Here is a 14,180-nt window from a genome sequence, read left to right as displayed (position 1 = left end):
TCAGCAAGTTGCAAACCTTTCCAAAATCAATGTAGATTGATGAGTTGTAGGAAAAATAATGATTTAAATTTTTTTATGGAGAAGTAAAGAAAATGCCAATGATAATAATGACCCAAATAATTGCCATTATTGTGATTTGACCTGTGAATGGCACATAAATCTTATTACAAGAAACACATAATAATAAACCCCATAAAGTAGTTGAGATCATTAAGTAACTTGGAGGTGTTCAAATAGCTAAGTAATAGTAGCATTGGGCCTTAATGGCAGATGCCATGTTCTGCCTTAAGAATCTCTTTTCCTATTTGGGGTTAGTTTATCCCTTATTCCAAAATTAAATGAAGTGCTTAATAAAATGACATATTATGGCCCTCTGGTGAATCATTTGATTGCTTAGACAACATCAAGTAATTTATGCAACTAAATAGCCAGTGGAACTTTCCATAATTTGACATTGTTCAAAAGAGTGTTCAAGTGGAATGATTTAGTAGAATCTTTTACTGGCACAATTGAAAAAGCAGCCCAAATCCATTATACAGATGGCAGTAGGTAGTTAATTTTCTAAACTTCTTTCAGAATCTCAAAAAGGAAAGGCTAATTTATTCATTTACAATATTTAAATATCTAGCTAGGTTTATCAGGCACAGTGCCAGGTGGTAAAGATGAATAGGTGTGTTGTCTGCCCTTGGATGGCTTGCAGTCCAGTAAAATGAAGTGGAACTTAAGAGTGCTCACTCATACCTAGGCGCTGGTATACATGGATGGTGAATGTGCTTAGAGTCATGGGATGCCTCTAGTACTGAGTCTTATGGACATTTTCATGAAAGCTAAAGCTGGAATGAACATTTACCAGGTTAACAGTAGAGGAAGCAGCATAGCTGGGACTCCAATGGTCAGCAGAGAAACAGTGGAGGAAGTGCTCGATCTCTATAAACAAACGTGGATATAGACTTGAAGAAGGATGATGGTAAGAGCTATAGGCATCCAGTGCCAAATCTGGAGCCACAGTGGAGTGGCTGGCAACTCCGACCTAAGTCTCAGAAGGCACACAAGAAAGTCCTGTGTTAGGGGCTCTGGGGCAGTGACTCAGAAGTGAGGTGGGTGGTTACATGCTATGTTACTTGCTATGGTCACTTACCAGCGACATGGATTTATTATTACATCTAAACTAATAAAAGAGAAACATGGTAATTAGCATACGGCCGCTACCCTTCCCATTGGCTAATCAGCATATCCTTATGCAAATTAACTGTCAGCCAAGATGGCGGCCGGCAGCCATGCACTGAAGCGAACAGGGAGGCTTGCTTGCTCCAGTGATGGCGAACTCCAACGTTCCCCGCCTGACTTGCCAGCCTCTCAGCTGCAACTCTAAGCAACTATGTTGCAAATATAGAAGCTAAACAAAACCCTAGAAACCGGCTTTCAGTCAGCCGGGCTTCAGCCAGCCGGACCGCAACATTGTATCAAATACAGAAGGTAAAGGCCAGAAACCTGCTTTCAGCAGCGAGGCCTCAGAGCTAAAGCTGGCCCAGAATAGAAAAAGAAAAAAGAAAAAAAGGAGCAGTTGGGAGCTTCAGTCACCCGCCAGCCTGAAAACAGCCCTCAGCTCCTCAGTCAGACTGGCCAGGCACCCCAGTGGGGACCCCCACCCTGAAGGGCGTGAGATCAGCTGCAAACAGCCATCATCCCCTCATCCAGGCTGGCCAGGCACCCCAGTGGGGACCCCCACCCTGATCCAGGACACCCTTCAGGGCAAACCAGCTGGCACCCACCCGTGCACCAGGCCTCTATCCTATATAGTAAAAGGGTAATATGCCTCCCGGCACCGGGATCAGCGTGACAGGGGGCAGCGCCCAAACCCCCTGATTGCCCTGCAACTCTGTGTGTGACAGGGGGCGGGGACACAACCTCCCTATCCGCCCTGCCCTGAGTGTGACAGTGGCGGCGCCCCAACCCCCTGATCCGCCCTGCACTGTGGGTGATAGAGGGCGGCGCCCCAACCCCTTGATCGGCCCTGCTCTGTGGGTGATAGAGGGTGGCGCCCCAACCCTCCTCCACGGGTCTTGCTCTGTGTGTGACAGGGTAGAGCCATAACCTCCTCATTGGCCCTGCCCTGAGTGTGACAGGGTGCAGCGCCCCAACCTCCTGATCCGCCCTGTTCTGTGTGTGACAGGGGGCAGTGCCCCAACTCCCCTATCGGCCCTACTCTGTGAGTGACAGGGGGGAGCTCCCCAACCCCCTGATCGACCCTGCTCTGTGTGTGACAGGGTACGGAGCCCCAACCCCCCTGATGGGCCCTGCTCTGTGAGTGACAGGGGGCAGCGCCCCAACCCCCTGATCAGCCCTGCTCTGTGCATGACAGGGGGCGGTGCCCCAACTCCCCAATCGGCCCTGCTCTGAGCCTGACCAGGGGCTGCACCTAGGGATTGGGTGTGCCCTCTGCCACCCGGGAGCAGGCCTAAGCCAGCAGGTCGTTATCTCCCGAGGGGTCCCAGACTGCGAGAGGGCACAGGCCTGGCTGGGGGACCCCCCCCAAGTGCACAAATTTTTGTGCACCGGGCCTCTAGTATATTATAAGTAACAATATAACCAACATAAGTAGCATCGTAATTCAAGGGAGACTGAAGCTGAGGAATCACCATGGCAATGACTCCAGAGTGTTGGTGAATAGGACAAACTCAGCCCCTGAGGGCAGAGACCCTCCAGACACACAGGAGACACGGCACAGCAGTGTTCAAACCTGGCTGCGCTTTACAATCACCTGGGGGACTTTAAGGGTCCACTCCCAGAGATTCTGAATTAATTGCCTGGGGTGGGGCCAAGTATTGCCAGTTTTTTTATTCTGATTAAAAAACTTTTTTTTTGGAGCAGTTTTGGGTTCACAGCAAAATTAAGCATACAATTTCTCATATACCTCCTGCCCCCCACAGGCACAATCTCCCCCCTCAGCAAGATCTCACACCACACAGGTACATTTCTTTACATTTCTTATAATCGATGATGACCACAGGTCATTATCTCCCAAGTCCTTAGGGTAGGGCTCATTCTTGGTGTTGCACACTGGGATTTGACAGACATATGGTGACATGTGTCTATCACTGGAGGATCTTACAGACTGGCAGTTTTTTAAAGCCTCTCTTGGTAAACCACTGCTCCAGCAGTAAGGAGCCACAAAGACAGGCGTGATGTCCAGGCAGTAGGATACTGTCAACAAAATTACAATAGGCCCATCACCTTCCAGTAGCTTTAACCTTCAGGCAAAACGCAGAACAATGTTTCTGAAACTGTGCTGACAACTAGAAGGAGCATCACTTGCTAGAGTTGTCAATTTGTGGGAAGGGATGGGAGCAGCCTACAGAGGATGGAATATTCCCAACAGCCACTAAGGCTAGAGTCTAGATAGAAAGAAATTTCTGATAACAAATTCATGTGTCATAATGGAAGAAGATGTCTGGACTCAAGACAGATTGAAATTGGAATCCTAACGTCAAGATGTATTACTTTGAGCCTGGAGGAAGTAAGCATCTGACTTCTCTGAGTGTCAGTTTCTTTATCTGAGAAATGGGGATAATAGTACTTAACTTGAAGGGTCATTATGAGGATTAAAGTCATTACATCCAGTTTGCCATATTCCCAGCTTTTTGAGGATGATCCCCAAATGGACTCTATTACATATAATACTAGAGGCCCGATGCACAAAATCCATGCAAGGGGCTTGGCCCCACCGCCATGGCAGCTGGGGGCCTCTGCCTTGGCCCCGCTGCTGTGGCTTTGTCTGGAAGGTCATCCAGAAGGATGACCAGTCTAATTAGCATATTACCCTTTTATTATTATAGACTAGAGGCCTGATGCACGAAAATTCGTGCTAGAGTAGGCCTTCCTTCCCCCAGCTGCCGACACTGGCTTCCCTCCGGCACCCAGGACCCGGGCTTCCCTCCTCTGGCCACCCGCAGGGACCCAGGACCCGGGCTGGCTTCCCTCTGGCCCCAGCTTTGTCAGGAAGGATGTCCAGAATGACATCCGGAAGACGTCTGGTCTAATTAGCATGTTACCCTTTTATTATTCTAGATTAGCAATGACTAAAGAAGAGCATGTGAACAATGTCTTCATGGTATAACATAGACTAGAGAATAATGAGAATTCAAAAGCAGGGAAAACACTGGTTGGACCATCCCGTAAATCTGCAATTCATGTAGGAACCTTCCTTGCCCTTCATTTTCTCCTCAGTTTGTCAGAAGCACCATCTCTCTTGCACATCTTGGCTAAGAACAGACATCTGGTTTTGCATAAGCGTAAATGGAATGATTTGTGACAATCTGTTATCCACAAAAAGGGCATTTATTCGTCATACTCAGCAAAGATAACAGGAACTACTGCGTGCCAAATCCTTCATCTCAAAAAGAAAAGGTTATTTGTATATGTTTCATGTTACCAAAAAGCTACTGAAATGAGTTAGCTGATGAAAAGAAAGGATTTGTGGTGGATGGTGATTTCAAGACCTGAGGGTGATATTATGTCAAGACCTATGATATTATTATTTTCAAATATCTTCAAGAATTTGGTGTACTTCATAACCAGTAGGTGTCACTGAAGGCATTAAGCACAATCTTTGTTTCTGAGAACTTTGTCCCACAAATGTTGGTGTGATTTAATTGGTAGAATGTACTTATGATAGGCATAAAGGATATTTATTCTAAAAAGCAATATATTTTGTCATGGTCATGAACTTGTAAAATCATTGGCTTAAGGAAGCTAAAGCATATACTTTAAATGGGCTTACTTAGTACAATATACAGCATCAATAATAGAATCATATGAGGTTTTAAATATATACCATGGGGTTCCTGGATAAGACAAGGTTTGCTTTTTACAGTTATTCTTAGAGTCTGATTTATAGAACTAACTTAATGAGAATTCATAGACCCATTGCTGCCTTCTAAATCTTTATGCAATTGACATTTTCCCCATTATAATGTTCTTATACGTTTTCTTAGAGAAGGAGAGGAAATTAAGAATTTAAATTATATTAGTTACCTTCTTTTGGGTTTCTTTGACCCTTTAAACATATAGTTTCTAATATTAGGAAGTTAAATGCACCAAGGTTTTTTAGACAAGCATACTTTAGTGGATTGCAGGCATCTGACACAGAGAAATATTGGCCATAACAAAACACTGATCTCTCTTCCATTTCTGTCGTGGTTTTAGAGTTGATTCATTAGCACAGCCCTGCTGGTATGGCTGAGTTGAACTTTTGAACACGGTATTCTCAATAGAAATCCTCACACTTTGAAATTAATTTGCCTGCTGGAGGTGTTGGTGGTTCTTATTTATGCATAATTTAAGGGCTAGGTGTGTGAATGTGCCCCTAGCGTCTATTTCACTGGCTCCATTTTACAAATTGAAACCGATGGTGGTGGTTGTGGTGCTTTTCAAGTGTGACTTGGGGGCAATCTAATTTACCTAAACTGTTCAAAGGTGAACTCAATCTTTTCAATCATAAATTAAAAATCTATTCCAGTTTTCAAATTAGAAACAGTGCAAATTACATATCTGCAGGCCATAAGGAGTCTCCGATCCTGGCCTACCTCTGTTGATTTCATCAGGAAAAACGAGACATTCCCAGACACCCTGTGTTTTAACACGTCCTTGTAACATCTAAAGTATTTTAGGAACACCACATTGCCCTTTTTTCTGGGTATACTAACAAGAACTTTGGGAGCCTCTTGCCTTTGCCTGTCAGATGATAATATTTTTGACCTATAAGATTACTAGACTGTCTCTGAAAGATATAACATTATGGACTAAAAATCTAGACCTTTGGAAAACACTTAACAATGTCAAGGATGTGTCTTCTTAACACATAATATATCTGTGTTCACTATAAGATGTAGAAACTGCTCTCTACGAAGCCTACATTCTAAACCTACATTATAGATCTTATAAGGGGGACAAAACAAAGAGACAAAATCATGTCAATCAACTGCAGGACACAGAAATCACTGATTTTCTAGTGTTTGTAGAAGCACTCCAATGTGAAGTCTGTTGCAGTCAAAGGCCAATCTGCCTTATATAGTCTAAAAAGTACACCTGTATAAAATGGACTTCAGAGCTCAATGTACTTCAATCATACTACTGTGGCACCTACTGCCATTCTTTTTACTTTAATTCATTCTGTTGGGATGCCTTTGGCTTTTATTGAGGGCCAGCATCGGAAACAGGTTTTTTTGCAACTTGATGTGTTAGGAGTAAGGATGTTGTTGAGAATGCTGATTGTTATGTTTCATGGGGTTCCCACTTTTAATCTTTGTGTCAGTGATGGCTTGCTTCTTTTAAGCTCTTTATAATGCTTTTAATTTATTTTTTAAACACAATAGATTATTTTTAAAATAACCAGATTCCTCTCTCCCCCCCAAATTTGGCTCATAAAAAAGTATGGAACCAAAATTATGGTCCTGGAGCAAGTGTAATAGTCATTCTGGTTTACATTTTTATCATAACTTCACTCCTAAGCACTCTTGGTTTATTTTCATCTTTCTTACTTACTTTACTCTTATATTGCTATAGGATATATATCCTTGTAGGCTCTGGGACTCTGGGGAATAAGTGAGCTAGAGTATAAATAAAATGCATCAAAATAAATAGAACATGTCTTCAGAATGGACCTATATTACATTTAAAATTCACACAGTTAACCATACCCTACCCACTAGATTTCACAATAAAAGTATGAGGGAATACCACCCACAGTTAGAAGGAAATGGAAACAACACAGAGAGCCTACCACAATACTCAATTCCTTATGCTGCATAACATTGCAAGAATTGAGTCTGTAGATCTGTGTTAGGGTAGAACTCACATAGTAATTATGTTTCCAGGTAGTTTGAAAATACAGTGTTAGGACTTTTCTCAATTCAAAGGAAAAATATCTGTTAAACTAGAAAGGGAGCTTTTGAGATTAGATATAGTAGTCCATGATTGGAGTTTAAGATGTAGGCATAGATATATTACATTATTGTAAGACCAACGAGCAGAAAGAATGTGTTAAGAGTGAAATTTGAGGCATCTTTGAATTAGCAAAGCAAACAACTATATTGAGTCAGAAATGCATTGCCTTTCTAGGCTCAGAATATGGCTTGGAGGAATGGGATAACCAGCTGAATAAAGGAGATGAAGGTTGGTCTGGGTGAAGGAAAATGAGGAGATATAGGCTAAGGTAAGGGAAAGTGACTCATTAAGGTCCCTTTTTGCATTATGATTTTGTTACTTGATTTTAGACTCAGGGTATTCTGGTAAAATTTGCTAAAGCTGAGACAGGAATTTAGTATTCATTTATAAAGCCTTTGAATGGTTTTGAAAATGGGAAATATTGTCAAAACAAAAGTAAAATATTTTACTTTAATAATAGAATGAGTACTAAGAATGATGGGTGGATATGCACTCGTGATAATGAATTCCATAGTAAATATTTATTGTTATATAGACACATTAAACAAGTGGTTGATAGGAGCGTTCATCCCAGGGAAGGATATCTACATTTAAAGATCTTATTCTCCCAATCTTAATTTTATATGATCAATTTTTATTCTTCTTGTCTTTATTTTACAAATTCCTTGAATTTTTTTCAAACCAACTTACATAGGTTTTGTTAGAATTAAAGAACTAAAACTGTTTTTTTTAAATGGCAACTTAAACATTTTAAAGTCTAAAATAGTAAGAAGAAGAGTATCGTATGTGAAGATTTGAGAATTTCTTCTGAAATAATATGTTCCTACTTCTCTAACTTTGTAAATGCAATACAAACTGGGACAAAAAGCACATATTTGTTATTCAGACTTATATATGATCAAATGGATACAGGAAAAATATATTATTTTGAATTTGGATTTTGGCTTGAAATATGTTTATCCCTTTGGCATATGGATAGGTTTAGTCATTACAATTTGTCATCTCAAGAGAGAAGTAAGCAATCATTTGATTTGGAAGCTATGCTTTTCTAAATGACCAACCTAAATTTTCTGTTTAGCTGTTTTTATAAATGACAAAGCAGGGGCCACTCTATTTAAATGACTGAGAGACAATTTTCCCTGACTCAATGGCAAAGTTAAACTTGTGTTCATCTCATCTCTTTTGGTCCCACAATATCATTTCAACAATGGGATAATTATATTTTTAAATACTCATGTGTAAACGGTATAATACATGAAAATTTACTATGAGTTAGCTGTAATAGAATACTGAAACTGTAATTGGATCTGAATTTTTACCCTCCAATTACTAGATATGTAATCTTGGGGAAATTACTTTATTTCTATGAATTTTAGTAATGTCTCAATAAGTGTATTATGAGGACCAAATGAGAAAAGTTACGGGAAATGTCTGGCAATTTTCAATGTTAAACACATGGCAATCCCTTTCTTGTTCCTTTTTCAATTACAGTTGCCACAACAAACCTTACCATTTTTACTTGAGACTCATCATTTACATAAAATTATATTGGTGCAGGTAGATATGTTAGCAGTCTAACCTAGACAGCTATGTTGCCATTCTTCATGCTGTGTATAAACAGCACTCTGTGTTAAGAGAAGCACATAAACTTGGAATCTAAAAATTTGCCAACATGGGTTTTAATTTACTTCAAAATCTCAAATTTTGAAGTTCAAAACGTACACTTTAGAACTTATTAGGCTTTTTATTGGTTTCTATCATTTTAATATGAATCTAGTGTCTCTATCTAAACTGTTAAGTTAGAGAAAGTAACATGCTTCAAAGAGGTCTACATACCTAGACTTATAGTTTTATCCTCAATAAATACTTGATGACTGTATGAAAAATTTAATAATTAAGATCTTACTATTCTTACTATTGAAAGAATAGCATTACAGCTGATAATATTTCAGAAAAGTAGACTCCATTTCCCTAGATTCTTTGATTCAGTCTTGGAATTTTAAAGAGCATCACTATATATAACTTCCATATACTGTGCATTACAAGTCTCTAAGAGAATCTACATGAACAACATTAGATATTATTTGATTTGTGTGGCACAGGAAAAGGATCATTCCTTATTTTTTGTTGTTTTAATCATCTTAAGAATTTGCAAAATCATTTGAAGGGATAAGACAGAGTACATTCATAGCAACATATTATATTTTAAGAATATGAAGATGCTGTAAAGATCATGCAAAGGGAAGCAATAATATTTCTAGTCCCATTAATCTTAAAGTTCTCCTATTAATTCAAGTCCAAGGAACTGAGCTAATACATCTTCCATGGCTAGGGACTCTAAATCCTTTTCATGTGTATACCATAAGAATGAATGTTTGTCCTTGGAAAGTGGTAGAGTTTTAGTGGTAAATGAAAAAGGTTTTCATTTCTTCCTTTTGAGGCAAACTAATGACTTTGAGAACTTAGGTCAGTGTCTTTTATTTTTCACCCCCAAAGACTTAGCCAATAAACTACTAAAATTTAAAAACATCATGCCTTTATCTACTTAAAAACAAACATGACTAGAATACAATTCAATAAAAATTACTTTATCTCTTGGGGCCCTAATCACTGTCCCCAACTTTATCTTCATATCCACCTCTGGACAATGTTATCTTCACTCTACTGTCAGATCTAAAATGTACCAACTAGATGATCTCTAAGCCTCCTTCCATGTCTGATATTCTCAAATGTGTTAGTTCACCTATACATAGTTTTCCAAATTCTTCAATAAAAGCTTGTTGAATCAATGTAGAATGAATATGCAGATGTTTGACACCATATGGTCAAACATCTGGATATGGGGCTCAATTTTTCAGTTGTTAAACGTGCTTAATTTGTAGAAGATACCCTCTGCATCTGAGTTTCTGATTTAATTCCAGAATGGTAGAATGGTAGTGTTAAGCTGCTCTCTAAGGAAAACAGCTTACCTGAGCCACAAAGAATTAACACATCAGAAAAGATTTCAGCCTTTTTCCATTATCTTTTAATAGCAACATTTAAAACTATTACCAAAGGATAAGTATTATTATTCGGTGTTATAGTTCTGCACATCTGTTCTCTCTACCTCTTACTCATCATTGCCATAAGTAACTATAGAAATGGGAGTCTGGCTTTTATTAACAAAATGAGAGAAACCTGTGCAGTAATAAGAAGGTAGTCCACCTCACACTTAACAGTAGTTGCAAGGCTCGGATACCTTCAAGGCTTTTTCCTTTATGTAGAAGTTCTTTCTCTGGTACACATAAACAAGACTGCATACCAAAAACATACAGTCATTGACTACATTCACTATAAGAGAATTGGGCCTACAGCCATACCACCAACAGACTACAAACTTGCCAAGGCTCACAAAGCGGACTTGGGCCAGCTTTTCTTTGGATAAGTTAACCCTGAAATATCAGGTCAGGAAAGAAACAGGATGTCAGAATAAATAGATTCCAGAGAGCGGACGTCTCTAAGATATATCATATTCTATGGTCCCAGACAGAAGGGGTGCCATAGTGGCCTCCATCTTTGTTAAACTAATTTTTTTGTAAACTAAATCTAATTCATGTGACCTTTTTTTCAGCAGAGACATCTTCAATCTGGGCTTTTTTACTCAACATGTAGATTGCTTTTAAGAACAACCTTAAAACTTAATGTTTCTCTTAAATTTTAGAAATTTGAATTGTGCTTGCTTAACCAGTTTACCAATACTTCATCTTTTGTTCTTTATATATATGTTTTCTTTATATATATTTTACCCCATATCCTATATCACCCTCCCACCTCACTCTCAAAGCTCTCCTGATACTCCTTCTAGTAAAATCTTGAAATTGATAAACCTTGCAAGCATGTCAAACTCACGGCCTGCTGGCCGCGAGTTTGGCATGCTTGCTAAGGCTTCATTTCTTATTTTTACTGAGGTGGAACTCAATTCTCCAGTCATTTTGCACAGGAACCCAAAATAAAAATTATTCAGGAGATGGTGAACACAATAAAAATGAAAAAAGAAATTCTAGATTTCCTAAGAAATGTTACATTTAAGGGCCAGATCCAAGATGGCAGTGTAGGAAGTACCTGAATTCACCTCCTCCCATGGACAGACCAAATATCCACTTACATATGGAGCAATTCCTCCTGAATAAGAACAGAGGCTGATTGAACACATCTACACAATAATAGAGAGACCACATAGAGTAGAGTAGAAGACACACAGATATCACACCAAGGAAACCCACCTCCAATGTGGTGACTTACAGTACTGAGGGGAATCACTGAGGGCTGACATGCAGACTGCCTGCCACGGGCACAGCGAAACAAAACAAAATGAAACCAGCAGTTTAATGGGCACGGAGGCTATATGTAAAGAAAATCCACTTACCCTAAAGTATCTGCCAAAAGGATGGAGAAGTGCTGGCACTCTCTGGGTTCAGAGACACCATCGAGCACCATTTTTTTATGTTTCCTCTCAACTTGAATAATAAGACGGAGCTCAATGCAAGCATTCTAGCCAGTCTTCAGGGCCACCCCAGAGCATCTGGGCTCACACCAGCTCCAGCCCAGCCACTCTGCCATGGAGACAGTGCTGCAGGCCAGGGACACCTCAGCTATGCTGCTCCAGCTTGAACTGGCCTGGCAAAGCTGCTGGAACACTTGGTGTGCACAGGAGTTGCTCCTATGAAAGGCTGCTCTTTAAACATCAGGAGAGCCAACTGTGTTGCCTACTTCATAGAAACAAACTCAGAAAGTCAAACAAAATGAGGAGATAAAGAAACATGTTCCAAATGAAAGAACAAGATAAAACCCCAGAACAAAACACCAAGGACATGGAAATATATAATTTATCCAATAAAGAGTTTAAAGTAATGATCATAAAGTGCTCACTGAACTCTGGAGATTAGAAAAACACAAGGAGAACTTCAAAAAAGAGTTATATAATAATGGAATATAATAATGGAAAATTAAAAAAAAACTAGAGGAAATCAACAGCAGATAAGATGATACAGAACAAACTCGTAATCTGGAAGATAGAATAGTGTAAATCACACATGCAGGACAGCATAAAGGGAAAACAATTAAAAATAGTGAGGACAGTTTATGGCACCTCTGTGAAAACATAAAGCTTATTAATATTTGCCCCAGGAGGAGAAGAAACAGAAAGGGAGAAAACAGGTTTGAAGAAATAAAAGTTGAAAAATATTTTAACCTATGAAAGGAAAAGACATGCAGTTACAGGAAACACAGTCTCAGTTAAGAGGAACCCAAGGTGATCTGTACTGTAGGGCGCGGCTATAGGGTTAAGCTTGGACTGACCTGTTGGCAAAGCCACAAAGAAGTCCCAGTTTAGAGGGCACAGCCCGCTTAGCATAATTAGGCTTGACCTTATGAGGCTCCCTAGATCTTACCTGGGTAGCTAATGGGCTGTAGGAGGTGCAGCAAGTGCTGCCAAAACAAGTGAAACTCACAAGAACATCATAACTATGGTGACCACGACCTTGTTTACCTCTGGCTATAAAATAAAGGCTCAGCTTGCTGTCTGGAGCTCTCTCTCCCTGGCCTCAGCCAGGCACAGGAGGTCCACCTAGATCCAGCTCATTCTCTTTGTTTTTTCTAAATCCTTCGCTGCTCCCCCTCAGGCTCACCGAACCCTTGGCTGTGCTGGCCCAGGACACTGTCCAAAGACACAATACAATTGCAATGGCAAAAGTTAAGGAGAGGACCTTGAAGACAGCAAGAAAAAGACAGCTAGTTAGTCACATACAAGGGAAACCACATAAGGCTGATTCCTCAGCAGAAACTTGGCAGGCCAGAAGGGAATGTCAGGATATATTTAGTCCTTGAAGGAGAGACATAAAACCTAGAATACTGTACCAGGCAAGGATTTACTCAGAATTGAAGGAGAGATAAAGAGTTTCCCAGATAAGCAAATACTAAAGGAGTTTATCACTACTAAACCATTTACAAAAAAAGGTTAAAGGCTTTTTTTTAAGTAGAAAAAAACCAACAATAACCAGACATAATAAAATATATGAAAGTAAAATCCTTACTGGTAAAGACAAATATATAGTAAAGGCAATAGATGGTCCACCTAAAAAGCTAGTATGAAAATTAAAAGACAAAATAATAAAATCAACTATAACTAAAAATGTAGTTAGGGAATACACAAAACAAATAGATCTAAAATATGAGATCAAAAACTAAAACCTGGTGGAGTTAGTAAAAACGTAGCATTTTCAGAATATGTTCAAAACTAATTGCCTATTCTCTTAAAATGGGCCAAAATACATACATATATGTATTTGGCCACAAGCCAAATCCTACAATAGGTGCACAAAAAATGGAGAGAAAGGAACCAAAAGATAACACCAAGGAAAATAAGCAAACATCAGGAGAAGATATTAAGAGAAGAAGAAAGGAACAGAAAACTACAAAACACACACACACACACACACACACACACACACTCACACACAAAAAAGCCCATAGAAAACAATAAGCAAAATGACAATGAATACATACCTATCAATAATTATTTTAAATGTAAATGGACTAAATACTCCAATGAAAATATAGAGGATGGCTGAATGGATTTAAAAAATAAGACTATAAGTGAAGGTATAAAAAAGATGCCTCATTCAAGTGGAAATAAAAATAAAGCTGGGTTGGCAACATTCATATTAGACAAACTACACTTTAAAACAAAAACTGTGACAAAGGACGAAGAAGGGCATTAAATAATGATAACAGGGCCAATTCAAGTAGATGATGAAATTTTCATAAATATTTATACATCTAACATAGGAGCACCTGAATATGCAGGAGTGGGAAGCAGTAGGTTTACAGTTGTTTTCTGTAAAACAATAAAATAATAAATAACAATACATGAATAAACTGATAACAACTGTAAACATACTTTTGCATATATATATATATATATATATATGCAAGTATTAGCAGACATAAAGGGAGGAATTGACAGTATTATGATAATAGTAGGGGATTGTAAGACTCCACTTACTTCAATGGATTGATTAGCCAGACAGAAAATCAATAAGGAAACATGGACTTTAAACAACACATTAGAACACTGAACATCATATATACAGAATATTTAATACAAAAAACTACAGAATTCATATTCTTTTTAAGTGCACATGGAACATTTTCCAGGACAAATCAAATGTTAGATCACAAAACAAGTCTCAATAAAT

Source organism: Myotis lucifugus, unplaced genomic scaffold, assembly GCF_000147115.1.
Source record: "Myotis lucifugus unplaced genomic scaffold, Myoluc2.0 scaffold_79, whole genome shotgun sequence".
In the NCBI taxonomy this organism is placed as follows: domain Eukaryota; kingdom Metazoa; phylum Chordata; class Mammalia; order Chiroptera; family Vespertilionidae; genus Myotis; species Myotis lucifugus.
This window is presented reverse-complemented; position numbering follows the sequence as displayed.